This window comes from Myotis davidii, unplaced genomic scaffold (genome assembly GCF_000327345.1).
Source record: "Myotis davidii unplaced genomic scaffold, ASM32734v1 scaffold184, whole genome shotgun sequence".
Lineage (NCBI taxonomy): Eukaryota > Metazoa > Chordata > Mammalia > Chiroptera > Vespertilionidae > Myotis > Myotis davidii.
The window spans coordinates 1,785,779-1,801,577 of record NW_006297021.1 but is presented as its reverse complement, the minus strand read 5'-3'; positions in this window follow the sequence as shown (position 1 = coordinate 1,801,577).

The window sequence follows — 15,799 nt, the reverse complement described above, 5'->3', positions numbered from 1 at the left end:
AAGGCCTGATGCCTGGGCCAGAGGCATCAGGCCTGGGCGGGGGGCAGAACCAGTGATGGGGGGAAATGAGGGTCCCCTGCCCTCTCTCAGAGGCGTCAGGCCTGGGCAAGGGGCCAATCCTGCGATTGGAGGGTGATGGGGGTCAACGCCTTAGGGCTCCCAGTATGTGAGAGGGGGCAGGCTGGGCTGAGGGACACTCCCCCCACCACACACACACCCAGTGCATTAATTTCGTGCACCGGGCCCCTAGTGTTGAAATAATGGACTTACCTAGTAATATAGACAAGTTTGCTTTGCAACTTCCTTGATGTAGGTATTTTTTGTTTGTGACTGGGTTAAATGGGAATCAGAAATGCCAACATTTCAAAGATGTAATCAATTATTAAGAATCCCTTTTTATTTTTTAAATGTAGCTTTATCATTGAAAGTATTACATATGTCCTCTTTTCCTCCCATTGGCCCCTTCTAACCTGCACCCACTCCTGAGCCCAGGCCTTCACTATTTTTGTCTGTCTCCACAGGTTACGCATATATGCATACAAGTTCTTTTGTTAATTTTTCATTTCCTAAACTTTTGGTGAATATACAGGCTTCCCTAATAACTAAAGAAAAATCACCACGCATGATCAGTTTCATTGCAAGACAAATGTTAACCTCTGTCCAACAAAATAAAAGATAGGTATAACACGCGCATACACATGCACACACGTCATGTATATTTAAAAATATATATTTTATTGATTTTTTACAGAGCAGAAGGGAGAAGGATAGAGAGTTAGAAACACCAATGAGAGAGAAACATCGATCAGCTGCCTCGTGCACACCCCCCACTGGGATGTGCCCGCAACCAAGGTACATGCCCTTGACCAGAATCGAACCCTGGACTCTTCAGTCTGCAGGCTGACGCTCTATCCACTGAGCCAAACCGGTCAGGGCACGTCATGTATATTTAAAAGCATCTATTACCAAATGTTATTCTCCAGTGGTACTTGAATACATAACAGGATATGACTTTCAAGTAGATTTTTAAATTTGTAAGTCATCTATCACTTTTAGTAATATCTATAAAGGGAAATTATGAATAGTTTATTTTTACACTCCAAAATTTAAACTGTAAAAGTAGATCATAAATACTGCTTTGTAGATTTTAAGTCCTTCGAGGGTGTGTTATGCTTCATTCATTCACTGTGTCATTTTATTGTTGCCATCCATATTTACATATGTATTGTTGAAATGTTTAATGTATGTGTGCTTGCTTTTATGGTTCTAATATGCAAGATGTCATCACTTAAGATAAATATATTTCAGCTTCATGTTACTTTAAAAGTTGTGGACGAATCACATTGCACTTCATATGTGCTCATCACCTTGGAAGCACTCCCGTGGTGTTGCAGGTTGTGCAACAGTAACTACTGTGATGTACGTGCTTACTCCTCAAACACATGCCCAGTAAAACAAGCAACATATATTCTGAAACATTCTGAAAGGAAATTAGGATCTGTAACTATTGAATCTATGTACTCATCTTTTTATGAGAAAAGAATTTAAAATAACTATAGACTAGTGAGTGGGACATTACAGCAAATGTAAAAACTATTAATAATTTTCCTGGCTATATAAAATAAAGATCATACTTGAGTAATTTAATGGGCTGACGCTGGAAAATGAAACTTTAATAAAAACTTTAATAAAAATATCATTATCTAACATTGCTGGAAAGCATACCATATGTTTATAATTTAATTACTATTTAAAAATGTGGCTACCTTAAAAATCAGTTAGTAGCTTTAGCTAATTATTATTTTTTTATTTTTTTTAAGATATTTGTATTGATTTCAGAGAGGAAGGGAGAGGAAGAGAGAGATAGAAACATCAATGAGTGAGAGAGAATCATCAATCAGCTTCCTATTGCATGCCCCTACTGGGGATTGAGCATGTGCCCTTGACCAGGAAATGAATCCAGGACCCTTCAGTCTGCAGGCTGACACTCTGAGCTAACTAATTATTTTTAAGATAAGAAGTAAAGAGCTATAAAGGTAGTAATATAATCTATAATAATAAAAGCGTAATATACTAATTAGACTGGACGTCTTCTGGATGTCATTCTGGACGTCCTTCATGATAAAGCCAGGGCCAGGGGGAAGCCAGCCTGGGTCCCGGGTGCCTGTGGATGGTGCTTGCGAGCGGCCTGGTGGGAGCCAGCCAAGGTCCTGGGTGCCTGTGGGTACCCAAGGGAAGCCAGCCGGGATCCCAGATGCCTGCAGCTATCTGGGGTCCCAGGTGCCAGAAGGCAGTCAGAGGAGGGAAGCCCGGGTCCTGGGTGCTGGAGGGAAGCCGGTGCCAGAAGCCAGGGGAAGGAAGGTCTACTCTTGCATAAATTTTCGTGTATAAGGCCTCTAGTCCTATATAATAAAAGCCTAATATGCTGCGTGTCCAGTCGTCCAGTGGGCCATTCAACCAATCAAAGCATAATATGTTAATGATATGCTAAGGCTGCTCAACCGCTCGCTATAGGGGCAGACAGTCGACCGGTTGACCAGTTGCTATGATGTACACTGACCACCAGGAGGAAGACGCTCCTACTGTTAGGTTAACTTGCTGCTGGCATCCGGCTGATCGGGACTGAGCAAGGTGGGCTTGACATGCCCTGGAGCCTTCCTGTATCCTTCCCTGGCCCTAATTGTGCACCGATGGGGTCCCTCGGCCAGGCCTGCACCCTCTGGCAATCTGTGACCCCCTCAGAGGATGTTGGAGAGCTGGTTTCAGCCCGATCCTGCAGGCCAGGCCCAGGGACCCCAGTGGTGCATGAATTCATGCACCGGGCCTCTAGTACAATATAAAATATAAATGTGTAATATAAAATACAAGCTGTACAGGTATCAAAATAAACATTACCATACACAATTAAGAATTAATGAAATAGAATATTGGGAACCATATAATTAGAAGTCTTAAAATACAAAAATGGAATTTTTGTAAAGTATATTAATGGGTTGTCATTACTCATTAGCCTGAGTTAAAGCCAGAGTTGAGTATCACATCATAAAAGCTGTGCTTTGAAAAATAATTTGACATTGAAACACTATTTGAGCCTGAAGAGTAAACTTCTGGGAAATGATGAAAGGTAGCAGTTATAAAACACGTAATAGGATAAAAGTTCAACTATATAAATATTGATGGTAATTATCTAGGAGTTAAATGCATGGTTAAAACTGTACATGTTATGTGATAATTAAATACTTAAACGTTAAAGGAAATCTCCTTTGGAAATATAGTGGGAGACCATTCTACAAATTGGTGCATTATGATAACTGCATCGTTTTAAGAGGACTTTTACTTGATAATCCAAGAGAGGGTTAAGCAGTTCATAGCTCTTCTCTGTGGGGAATTCATAAATAACCTGAACAACTACAAAATTCTAAAGCAGAAGCTTCTAGAAGTATACCATCTAGAACTAAGGTTTAATTTAGAAGCACAAATATTGAAAACATTGAAAAGAAATTATTACATGAAAGAAATTTAGAATGATCTTCATATATTATGAAAACAACTACATAATGCTAGTTAGTATAAAATTAATAGGCTCTTCAAAAGAGCAATCATTACATGTTAAATGTGTAGTTTCAACTAAAAGCATACCTCAATTTTAAAACCATGTTGTCATCATTTTAAAACTGTGCAAAATAACAAATAGTAACAGACTCACTGGTAGATTTCTTTTCACTTTCATGAAGATAAAAACAATTGCACCCAGCCAGCTTGGCTCAGTGATTGAGCATCGACCTGTGAACCAGGAGGTCAAAGTTCAATTCCAGGACAGGGCACATGCCCAGGTTGTGGGCTCTGGTTATAGGCTCCATCCCCAGTGGGGTGTTTGCAGGAGGCAGCTGATCAATGATTCTCTCTCATCTTTTATTCTATCTCTCTTCCTCTCCCTTCCTCTCTGAAATCAATAAAAATATATTTTAAAAAACCAACAGAACAGTTTTATTGTTCACGTGAATGTAATAATCATAAAGATATAAATTTAGCATGTCTCAGTGAGTCACTTGATTTTATTAATATTTTTTATTTTTATTAATAAAAAATGATCACTGAAAATAAATATAGAAGAAAATATTTGAGGGCTGTATAAATTTATGACTGTTTAGGAAAATAATACTTTGAATTACATAAAATATAATTCTGAATTTAATACCATATTAATAAATTTCCTTCAAGAACATGCATATGTTTTTACATAACCGTTTATTCAATGTTAACACAAATGAACAATAAATTCTCTCTAAACAATGGTGTAAATAAGCAAAAAGGGAAAATATTAAGAAAAGGTAGTAATTCAGAACAGTCATAGAGGAAAATACACCATTGAAAATGGAATATAAATGGCAGGAGAGAGAAAATACTTAAAAGAGACCTGTCCAAGCTCAGTTTTGCTTCCTATGTAATTTGCATTAATTAATTTTCTTCCAAATAATTTCGGCTTGCAAACTCTGTATTAGAGACTAAAACACAAGTCAGCTTCTCTGACAACAAAAGGAGCAGGGTGGGTCTGCTAATTCAGTGCCGTCCAGGAAAATGCCTTTGACATTTTAAAGTGGGATAGAAAGCAAATTCCTCCGTAATCCGCACTGAATTTAGGCTTATTTGAGCTTAATGGAGGCTTGACATACTTCAGGGAAAGAAAAAAAAAGGAATTAGTACAAGGTTCATATATTTTGTAAAAAAAGAAAGTAAAATAGAAAGTGAAGACGCAAATACCATTCTTTGTAATGCACCAGTGATTGCTTCCTTAATTGGATAAATAACTTTAAGCTGAATCCAGTACAAGATGTTTTTTGACATAATGTCAATTTTCAGTTTGCTTTCAAGTCTTAATTAGATTCATACATTTCTATGCAATTTCTGTTTGAACAATTGAGACATTTCTAAGCTCTGAGACATGCTGGTTAGGAGGGTGCGGTGAAACCTATTGTTTATCTCTTGTTTTACTGAGCCCTGCTTCTTCAGGTGATACCATGCCAGGATGTGATCAGCAATGATTTTCATTTTGAAATCCTTAAATAATAAATTATTTTGGAAATTTACTTTTATATACAGGATGCGTTTTAGCCATAAAAGGAATTTTTTTAAAATTTCTTTGCACTCAGTAGCTGAAAATATTTCATGGAGAATGGATGAAAGAACTGCTGATTGTGTTGTAAACGGAGAGATGCCTGGGATACTGAAATGATGAAGATGATGATGATGATGATGATGATCATAGCTAATGTTTATTAGCATCTGTCTATATGACAATCACTGTGCTAAGCAATTTATATAAATTTAACTGAATTCTGTGGAGTATGCACAGTTATTTTCAATTTTCAGATGTACTCGAAGGATTAGAGAGGCAAATAACATAACCAAATTCGTAAGTTGGTAGATAGTAGAAGGAATGATCAAACACATCAAATCAAATCAGTACTCACACAAGTCATTGTAATTACACTGTCTGAACGTGCAATGAAGGAAAACACTGGTCTGATAACATCTGGATGAGAGAAGATTCCCCAAGAAAAGGGAGTTAGGGGACAGCCAGTGAGCAAACAGTGGTGCCTGGTCACTACACTCTGTGATCTCACCGTGTTAAGCACTGTTGTTGTCATTCAGAAAATGAGGAATTCCCCAAATCTGGAGAAAATTGTTTGATATGCTGCATTGTAAATCTTGATGATGAAATCATCAAGTCAAAGGGTATGCAGTATGAAAGGAAGTTGACGGGAAAGAACATAATATTCTCTGTTATATTTAAGAGTCCGTCGGGTGATGGTGTATAGTATATCTAGGTCATTGTTTTAAAAGCCAGTATGACTAGTACATCAAAATCCTGGGAGTAGTGTAGCAAGTGAGACTGGAGTGGAAGGAGCCAGACTGGAGTAGCCTTCTCTTACATGCTAGCAGCTTCACCTTGCTCTGTGTTCTAGGAGCAAGGCGAAGCCACCACGGGGTGGGGTTTTAAACTGATGGGGAGTGATATAGTCCCACCTGTGTTTTGAGAAAGATCACTCTGGTTGCAATGCATGTGGGGAGATGAGTGAGTGCCGGGCTAAGGGAATGAAAGCTGGTGTAGGCTGGAGACATGGGAATGGAGAGAAGTTCATGTAACTGACAGGGTTAGCAGATGCTTCGGGTGCCTGCCTGAATCCGTTCAGCCAACTTGGAGGTTACCTGTGCCTGGTTCCAGACATGCAGAGGGGACTGGTCTCTTATTCAGAATGTGCTCTTGCCATTCATTGCTCTGTCCCCTTGTGAAGCAGGCAGCAGGCCAGGGAGCAATCCTCACCCGGGGATAGACTGAGGAGCTGGTGGATAACTACCCGATCCTTCCTCCTCGGGGAGGAGAGCGAGGGTGGAGGCCTGGAGCCCGCAGTCTATCAGACGTACCCAGAGGGACTGAGCCCAGGTGCTGGCACCAGTACCTCCCCATTAATATCACCTGTTTGCTGGGCTTTTCCCCTCTTTGTTTTACCTCCCGCGTAGATTCCTGGGATCTCTGCCCAAATAAAGCGCCCTTGCACCCGATCCTGGCTTTAGGGACACCTTTGCTTGGCCACCATCGGATACCGCGATTTACTGGTTCTGGCAGAGGGGGATGAAAGGGAACGTTGGTGATGACACCAGCTCTTTTTCCTTTAGAACAGGGTGGCTGTTGAACTCATTTTTTTTAACCAGGGATCGTGTTTTTGAAGGAAGTTCTCCAGAGCAACGTTTTAATGTATTGCATTTAATTTCTGGCGGAGACACCCAGTAGCAACATCAAGGAGATGCTTTTCTGGAACAAACCTAGGTTGGAGCTGTGTGAGTTTAAACATCACTGACATCTCTGTGGTGGCAGGATTGAGCATGCAGTGGCCTGGGCAGAAAGCATGCAGCAACAGGAGGCCCTACCAGTGATGGCGAACCTTTTGAGCTCGGCATGTCGGCATTTTGAAAAACCCTAACTTAACTCTGGTGCCGTGTCACATATAGAAATTTTTTGATATTTGAAACCATAGTAAAACACAGACTTGTATTTTTGATATTTATTTTATGTATTTAAATGCCATTTAACAAAGAAAAATCCTCTGACACACGTGTCATAGATTCGCTATCACTGCCAGTGGTTCTCAACCTTCTGGCCCTTTAAATACAGCTCCTCATATTGTGACCCAACCATAACATTATTTTCGTTGCTACTTCATAACTGTAATGTTGCTACTGTTATGAATCGTCGTGTAAATAACTGATATGCAGGATGGTCTTAGGCGACCCCTTGAAAGGGTCGTTGGACCGCCAAAGGGGTCGCAACCCACAGGTTGAGAAACGCTGCCCTAGAAGAAGGAAGCCACAAGAAAGCTGACAAGAAACGTCTAATCATCAGAGAATGAGCTCCTGGTGCAGACAGGAAGGAAGCAGGGTCCGTCGCACGGGAGGAAAATGAAGGTACTTGGTGGTACAGAAACAAGAAAGGAGGCCTCCCCATGCTGTGAATCTCACTTTTAGAGAGTGGGTTTTAGGGGATACGCGGGATTATGCACCGGGCAATTCTGCTTTCAGCCTTCTCACACATTTAGGGTTCCGATGTTTCATCCTCTTGTTCACAGTCCGATGGAAAACAGGTCCCTCACTGCCGCTTTCTTCTGTGGCAGCCAAACTAATGCACATCACAGCGGTGCTTTTAGCCTCCCGCTCTAGAGAGGCAGGACTGTATTTTAAAATGCACTGTTCTTATGTTTCTGTGAAAGAAATGATTGCAGAACCAGCAGCAGCGGGAATGTTTGAGTTCCTTTCTGTGAAGAATGAGAATAGACCTGCAAAACTACAAACTTTCACCGTTAATGTGCCATTAACCGCATTCCCATTCCTTCCCCGAGGGGAGGCTCATTAGGGGAAGGGTTCAGGACGCGGACCTTGAACACCTGCAGGTGTGCTCATTTCAGCTACACCGCCTGACCTGTAAGGGTGTGACTGATCATACTCCGCATATAGGTTATCAGCTTGTTGGGCCATCAGTGCTATTTGGCGCTCATAAATGCTCTATTGCTCATAGCTGCTAAATATGAAGGGATTTATTCGGAGTCAGTGATGACATCTGAGGAAATAACTTTTCTATCGTATGTGAATACTACTTAGAATTCAAGCTATGGCCTCAGGATTAAGGCTCACCTGAGATAATGGATTGGATAGTTAAAACTTCTTTAAAAGGATACTTTTTAAAATATATATATATTTTTTTTATTTCAGAGAGGAAGGGAGAGGAAAAGAGAGATAGAAACATCAATGATAAGTGATAATTATTGATTGGCTGCCTCCTGCACACCCCCACCAGGGACCGAGCCACCCACAACCTGGGCATGTGCCCTGACCTGGTTCACAGGTAGATGCTCAACCACTGAGCAACACTGGCTGAGCCGAAAAGCACACTCTTGACAAGCATCTAGCATGTTGTGTTGTGAAGCCACTTGTATTTGAAAGTGAGGCTTGGGCTCTGCTTTGATCTGATATGATCCTACCTTGGAATTGCTTTCTTTGTTCATCCTTCCATCAGTTGGCATCCTTAGCAAATTGGTTAACCCTAACTTCTGAATCTAATTCTTCTGAACTCTTTTTAAGTTGATATGCCATTTCTATCAATATTTTTTAGATGGTGTCATTTTTTCTTCTACTTCCCAATGTATAAATGTCCTTCCAGCTACAGCTGTGTCTTCATAGTCTAATGAATGCTTATTTTGATTTTTGAGGCATATTTTAGATACTTCCCTCTGATTGAAAATGCTTTTATTATTTTGTCTGTCTAAACATAGCCAATTATCAAGGATGGGGTAATTTATGAGTCTTCCATGGCATCCTCAACTAACGAAGTCATTTTAACGATGGTCATAAGTTGAGTTGAGTGCTGTATAATATGTGAATATTTTGCTGTTTCTTGTGTGTTTTTTAACGCTTCACCAAGATTCAAAACTCACTGAGAACAGAAGTTTCCTATCTGTTTACACCAGTGGACCAGACTGATGGCTTTATCCTTGTTCAGATTAGATCTTAATCTCATCTGCAATGCTCATTCTCTTTGAGATGTAAGCCCAATTACAGAAGTTCCCTCTGTTTGAATTTCCTCATCTATAAAATGGAGAGGGTAATAGCACCTCCCACCAAAGAAATTTCTGAGGAAGAAGTTAGGTAGTTTATAGAATAAATTTAGTAAAGTGCATATACATACTATTTTCTCAGTAAATGCAATTGGTAATTCAGAGATACACTTGCTTATAATAAAATTAAAACATATATATATATTCATCTGTATAAATTTGCCATTTTATGAAGGAAACATTGTAGTATTCTTTTATATCATATTTATTAATAAGAAATACATATTTTAATAAAGATATCATGATCAAAATACTAATACCACTATTAGTTATGCTTAACTAAACAAAAACTTAACCCATGTTCTTCTGTAGTATCAAAGATATTCAGTAAATATGTCCATAGTTTTAAGAATATATATTTTTTCTAATAAAATTACCTATTACAATTAACACTAAATATTCGATAAATGTATAAGAGAATCTAATTCAAAATTATATAGGATAGTAGGATATTTCTATAGTAAATATTACATATATATGTCTATATATAATTTATGAATTTCAAAAGCTTCAGGAAAGTAACAAATATTTGTGATCAAAGGAATCAAGTTCGGTTAAAAAAGAAATAGGACTTATAAAGAAAAACAGCAACATTCTCTTACATATCTCAAATTAATTTCACAGAAGCTTAAAGATTTGTCATTAGCATTCTTCACAAAACATGGAAATAATTATATTCAATAGCATTCACATGTTAAACTAGAAAGGCATCTAATTGCATTTTAATTTTACAGTATTTGAGGGAGTTTGATTAATATTTTTGATCAAAGTTGAGTCAATTTATAGTTAAATTAGCCTGTTCTCTGGATAATTCCTAGGGGTTACACATTTGCTTGATTTAGAAACAAATACACCAAAATCAGGTAAGGGTATTCATTTCTACAAGGCAATTTAGCACTGGAGGACTTCGTATCAATAAACTAGTTAGTTTTGTCTGACATTATGTTTTTATTTCAGTGCCACAAAATAAATCATGATACATAATTATGGCAGGTCAACAGGCACCCTTATTTTGTTTATATTTATTTGTTTTTGTTTTCCTTAACTGCTTAGCTTGCTTTTGGCTTTTGTCTTCATGTAAATAGCAGGTGAAAGAGGGTGAGAGATGTGACAGTTTGATTTAGCTGCCTGGTGAGATTGAATAGCAAGGTGAGAAGTAACCTGACACATTTGGATCACTCATTTTTCTTGATCTGAAGTTAATGTGCCCAAGATTAAAAACCTCCTCGTACATGTTAGAATTATGTCTGTGTACTAACTTTCCTAATTTTAAGACCATAGTTCCTTCCAAAAACACAATAAGGATAATTAATGTGCTTAAAGAGGCCCATACGAGGAATATAAATGGTGAGTTATTAAGAGAAGTAAGGTTATGTTGCATTGTGCCCAATTTCATGACACTATCAACAATTTTACCAAAGTTCTGCTACATGAGTGTGACTATTAGTGTGTAAAACAAAAAGAAAATTGTTAAATCTACAATTCATATATCCTATATAATAAAAGCCTAATATGCTAAGTGTCGAGTGTTCGACCATTCGACCAGTCACTATGACACACACTGACCACCAGGTGGCTGATGCTCTGACCGGTGGGTTAACTTGCTATTGGGGTCCACCTGATTTGGACTGGGCGAGATGGGCCAGACACACCCTGACGCCCACTTGTGGTCCCTCCCTGGCCCTAGTTGTGCACCGGTGGGGTCCCTCAGCCTGGCCTATGCCCTCTCGCAATCCAGGACCCCTTGGGGGATGTTGGAGAGCAGTTTTGGCCCGATTCCCGCAGGCCAGACTGAGGGACCCCACTAGTGCATAAATCCGTGCACCAGACCTCCAATTTCATCTAAAAGCAAAATATCAGAGAGGCTTCATGTTACATGTGTGCATTCTTTTAATTATCTTATTTCTCCATAATCTTAGACATTTTCAAAAATAATTCTGGGTTTTTTTCTCTTCTATTTGGTTGTAATCTTAGCTCTTGTAAACACTAAAGTAGAAAGAATCAAAGTAATAGGTAATGTAAAAGCATGATGCTTGTATTTCAGTAAGAGCATTTTTCAAGATCTATGAATGGTGGGCATGATTTAATAGAGACTGTTACCCTGTTCCCATAGATAGCGTTTGCTGTTTTCCATTATGCCAGGGTGTTTTCTTTTGAAAAAACATTTTTCATGAAATTGCTATCTAACCATGTATTAAGAAAACTCATTTTGGGGAGGTCTGTGTTACTGGTTAATTAGCATTAGACCAAATTAGGAATAATTGCTGGTATTCTCCTCATTGCTATTATGCTTAGCTATTAGGAGGAACGTCCCAGGGCCATAGAAGCTATTACTCATATCACCCCAAGTCCTGCAAGAACCATAGGAGAAAAAAACTTTCAATTTTATCACAAGGCATTTGGTGTTTTCTGTCATTAATATATAGTAAAATGGCATATTTTCTCTTGGACTCTTTTGACACATCTCTTTTCATCTTTTTTTCTCTTCCTGCATGCAGCTCAATTTATTCCATGTTACGCTACTTATTTTATACAGTGTAAAATTATTTGTGAACTATCCTAATCAACAACCCTCTGATACAGCATGAAACAACGGAATGTTTGGTAACACAAAATATATTTGATGTACTGAGAAGTCAGAAGAGTTGACAACATGTGCTAGGAATTAACTGTGAATAAGGTTACATTTTTGTCTCCTTGGGTTATACTCCATTGTCATTCTAAAACAACAGCCTCTAATTAAAGAGGATGACAGCGATACTGAGACAGGAACCGGGGCTAGGAGGGGAAGGACAAGCTCTCTATTACGTCCCTCACTGTCAAGAAAAATGAAAACCCCAGTCACAGACGGGGTGAAATCGTTTCAAAAGACAGGTCTGATAATGAGTTCTTATGTAAATATATAAAAATGACTTCCATAACTGAATAATAAGAAAACAAACAATCTGACTTAAAAATGGACTTCAGATCTTAACAGACATCTCACTAGGGAAGATACACAGATGGCAGACAAGTCCATGAAGAGATTCTTCGCATCCTATGCCATTAGGGAAATAAACTTAAAACAATGATGAGATGCCCCTGAACCTCTATCTGAATCAAAATCCAGAACATCGGCAACACCAATTGCTGGCAAGGATATGGAGCAGCAGGAACTCATTCATTGCTGGCTGGAATTCACAATTGTATAAGCACTTTGGAAGGTAGTTGGAGAGCCACAAACTTATGTCCACACAAAACCTGGAGCTTTATTCATAATTGCAAAAACGTGGAAGCAACTAATGTGTCCTTTAGTAGGTGAATGGATAAATACACTGTACTCCATCCAGACCGTGGAATATTATCCAGTGCTTAAAAAACAACAACAGAGCAAAACAAAACAAAACAAGAGCCATCAAGCCAGGGAAACATGGAGGAAATTTAAATGCATGTTACTAAGTAAAAGAAGCCAGCCTGAAAAGGCTACCTACTGTATAATTTTAATAAGACATTCTGAAAAAGTCAAAACTATGTTTAGGGCTGTGACACTACTCTCTATGTACTGTAATGGTCCATCTCTGTCTTCATACATTTTTTCCAAACTAATAGAATGTACAACACCAAGAGTGCACCCTAATGTACATTATGGATATGATGTGTCAATGTAGTTTCATCAGTTCTAGCAAATGGCAATGGTTAATCATGTGTAGAGGCAGGAAGTATGTGGGAGATCTTTGTACCTTCTGCTATTGAACCTAAAACTGTTCTAAAAAAGGATTCTATTTAAGAAAACAACACAACATCACAAGTAGTTATTAGAAGCATTTCACATTATTTTAATTATTCTCATTGGTTTTATGTTGTTGTTAATCCTCACCTGAGGTTATTTTTCCATTGATGTTTAGAGAGAGTGGACGGTAGAGGGAGAGGCACAGAGAGAGAAACATTGATGTGAGAGAGACTCATCCATTGGTTGCCTCCCACAGGAGCCCCGACCAGGGCCTGGTATAGAGCCTGCAACCCATGTACATGCCCTTGACCAGAATCTAACCTGGGACACTTCAGTCTGCAGGCTGACACTCTATCCACTGAGCTAAACTGGCTAGAGCTATTCTGATTGATTTTATATCTGTTACTCTGGAAATAAATAGCCAGCACAGAAGCTGGCTCTAAGTAGCCATTAATAAATATTAATCAACTGCTAAGATTGTCTCCAAAACCTACTAATTAGGCAGCAATACTTTTTATTTCAATTTTTATTTTGACATGTGGGCTTCTGAATCTCTACTCCTAGTTGGAAAGTAATCAGAACCCTAGAGTTATCAATAAAAGGAAAACCTTTATCCAGAAAACTGGAGGGTAAAGTGTGTACTAATTCTTTTACTAAAATTAATAAATGTTATGTAATTTATGCAGTGGACCTTTTATCCAATAATATTTTAGCAACTTTGTGATTGATATGTCAATTTATTTTTTTATTTTCAAAAGACTCTTCTGAAAAGAGTTTTTATAGACTTACTAGAGGCCCAGTGCACAAAATTCATGCACTTGGGGTGGGATCCCTTAGCCCGGATTGCTAAAGGGCGCAGGCCAGGCCCAGGGACTCCACCAGTGCACAATCGGGGCTGGGGAGAGATCCAGGAAGTTGGCCAGCTAGGGAGAGACCGCAGGAGGGCTCCAGGGCATGTCCAGCCCATCTCACTCAGTCCCAACCGGCCAGACCCCAGCAGCAAGAGCATCTGTCCCTGGTGGTCAGTGCACATCATAGGGAGCAGTTGAGCGGCCTTAGCATATCATTAGCATATTATGCTTTGATTGGTTGAACGGCCAACCTGACAACTGGACACTTAGCATATTAGGCTTTTATTATCTAGGATGTGTCTCAGGTTTCTACAGAATAAGTGGAGAGGCAAAGCTTAGTTCTCCACATGTACAAGGCTTTAATAATTCACTGAGAATTCCACAATAATAGATCTTTTTTGAATTAAAGGTGGACTAGAAATGAAGAAAGAGAGAGGATATTGTGAAATATAATGTCAGCCTTCAAGGAGCTGGTAGTTACTCAAGGGTAAACATGGCAAATCTCAAGTTGCTCTTCAGGCTCTAAGATAAATGAGCATAAATCCTCTAAATCTGCTGAATAACAAAACAAAAACTGCCAGAGTTTCCTGAGAAATTAAATGTGGATGAGTAAGCTTGCTAACCTCTAGAATGCCTGGGTTGCACCTCTTCACAAATATTTTATTCTCCTTACGTGCACATTTCTTCTTTCGCCACCTGTTATTAAACATCTACATTGGGGTTGGCCTTTTCCAAGAATGTTTTACATGCTTCCTTTCCTTAATATGTATTTAATAAAAGATATGGAAGTGTTTAGCTTCCAACACTTTTTATTTAAGACTACAGATGAGTAAAGGTTGTATGTAGTCATTTGGTGCAGTTACCTTCCAAAGCCACATTGGACTTTAGTTTCACTATGTTGCCTACAACTGAGTACTTTCTTACTTTGGAAATGTTTGATTATTTAAAGTCACTATTAATATTTTGGATTGAGTTTTTAGCAATATTTCTCTATAGCAAAACATCATTAAAAGTACTAGGAATATTCCCTAACTGGTTTGGCTCAGTGGATAGAGTGTTGGCCTGCAGACTCAAGGGTCCCAGGTTTGATTCCAGTCAAGGGCATGTACCTTGGTTGCGGGTACATACCCAGTAGGGAGTGTGCAGGAGGCAGCTGATCGATGTTTCTCTCTCATCGACGTTCCTAAGTCTCTATCCATCTTCCTTCTTCTCTGTAAAAAACCAAAAAAATATATATTTTTTAAAAAGTACTAAGAATAATACATAAAAACATGGTAGCTGTTTGTTACTGTTTTGGACATATTGGAATAGAGTGTTTTGGGGGAAGTCCAAAAGTAGACACCCAAAGGTATAGGGTTGAAGAATGGATTTAGAAATGGTCACCGTATACCTGGTGATTAATGACACGGAATCTGAACTGTCAGAAGCTGAGAAGACCAAGGATGTTGCATTAGGAGAAGTTCAGGAGAAAAACTCTCCTGTTTACAGGGTAAGTGGGGGGGGAAAGCCCACGAAGATAATTAAAAATGCATATCCAGGGAGTTATGAAAGCTCCATAATAGAATGATGTCAATTTGTTATGTTTCTTAACCTTTATAACAATTACATTGTTCTTGATGACTAAGATCATTAGTCTAATAACTATAATTAGTTTTAATTATGCAAAATGGGAATGTAATTTAATGTGTTTTCTATTTACTGTTCTCAATAGATCTCATTAATAGTGTTTATGAACAGAGTGTTTGTCTCCGTCTTTAGGCCTTCTCTAAGGTCCTTCTAGCTATACACTTCGGATGCACATGAACTTTTGCTACATTTAGGATCCTAGCGTGATTCCTGTAAATACCAAGTGTCCTGCACAGAACTTTGTACATAAGAGTTGCTTAAAAATATCCAACGGATTTTTTTTTTACCTTAATACTCATTAAGTAAAATTGTTCATGGAAAAGCTATTGAAGCCAAGGAATAATCATTCAAAAAGTTCAAGAATATCTAATGTTGAGTAAGGACTAAAAAAAGGCGGCCATATTTCTTATTTCCCCATCCCACATTTTTCCTCTCACAGTATTAGA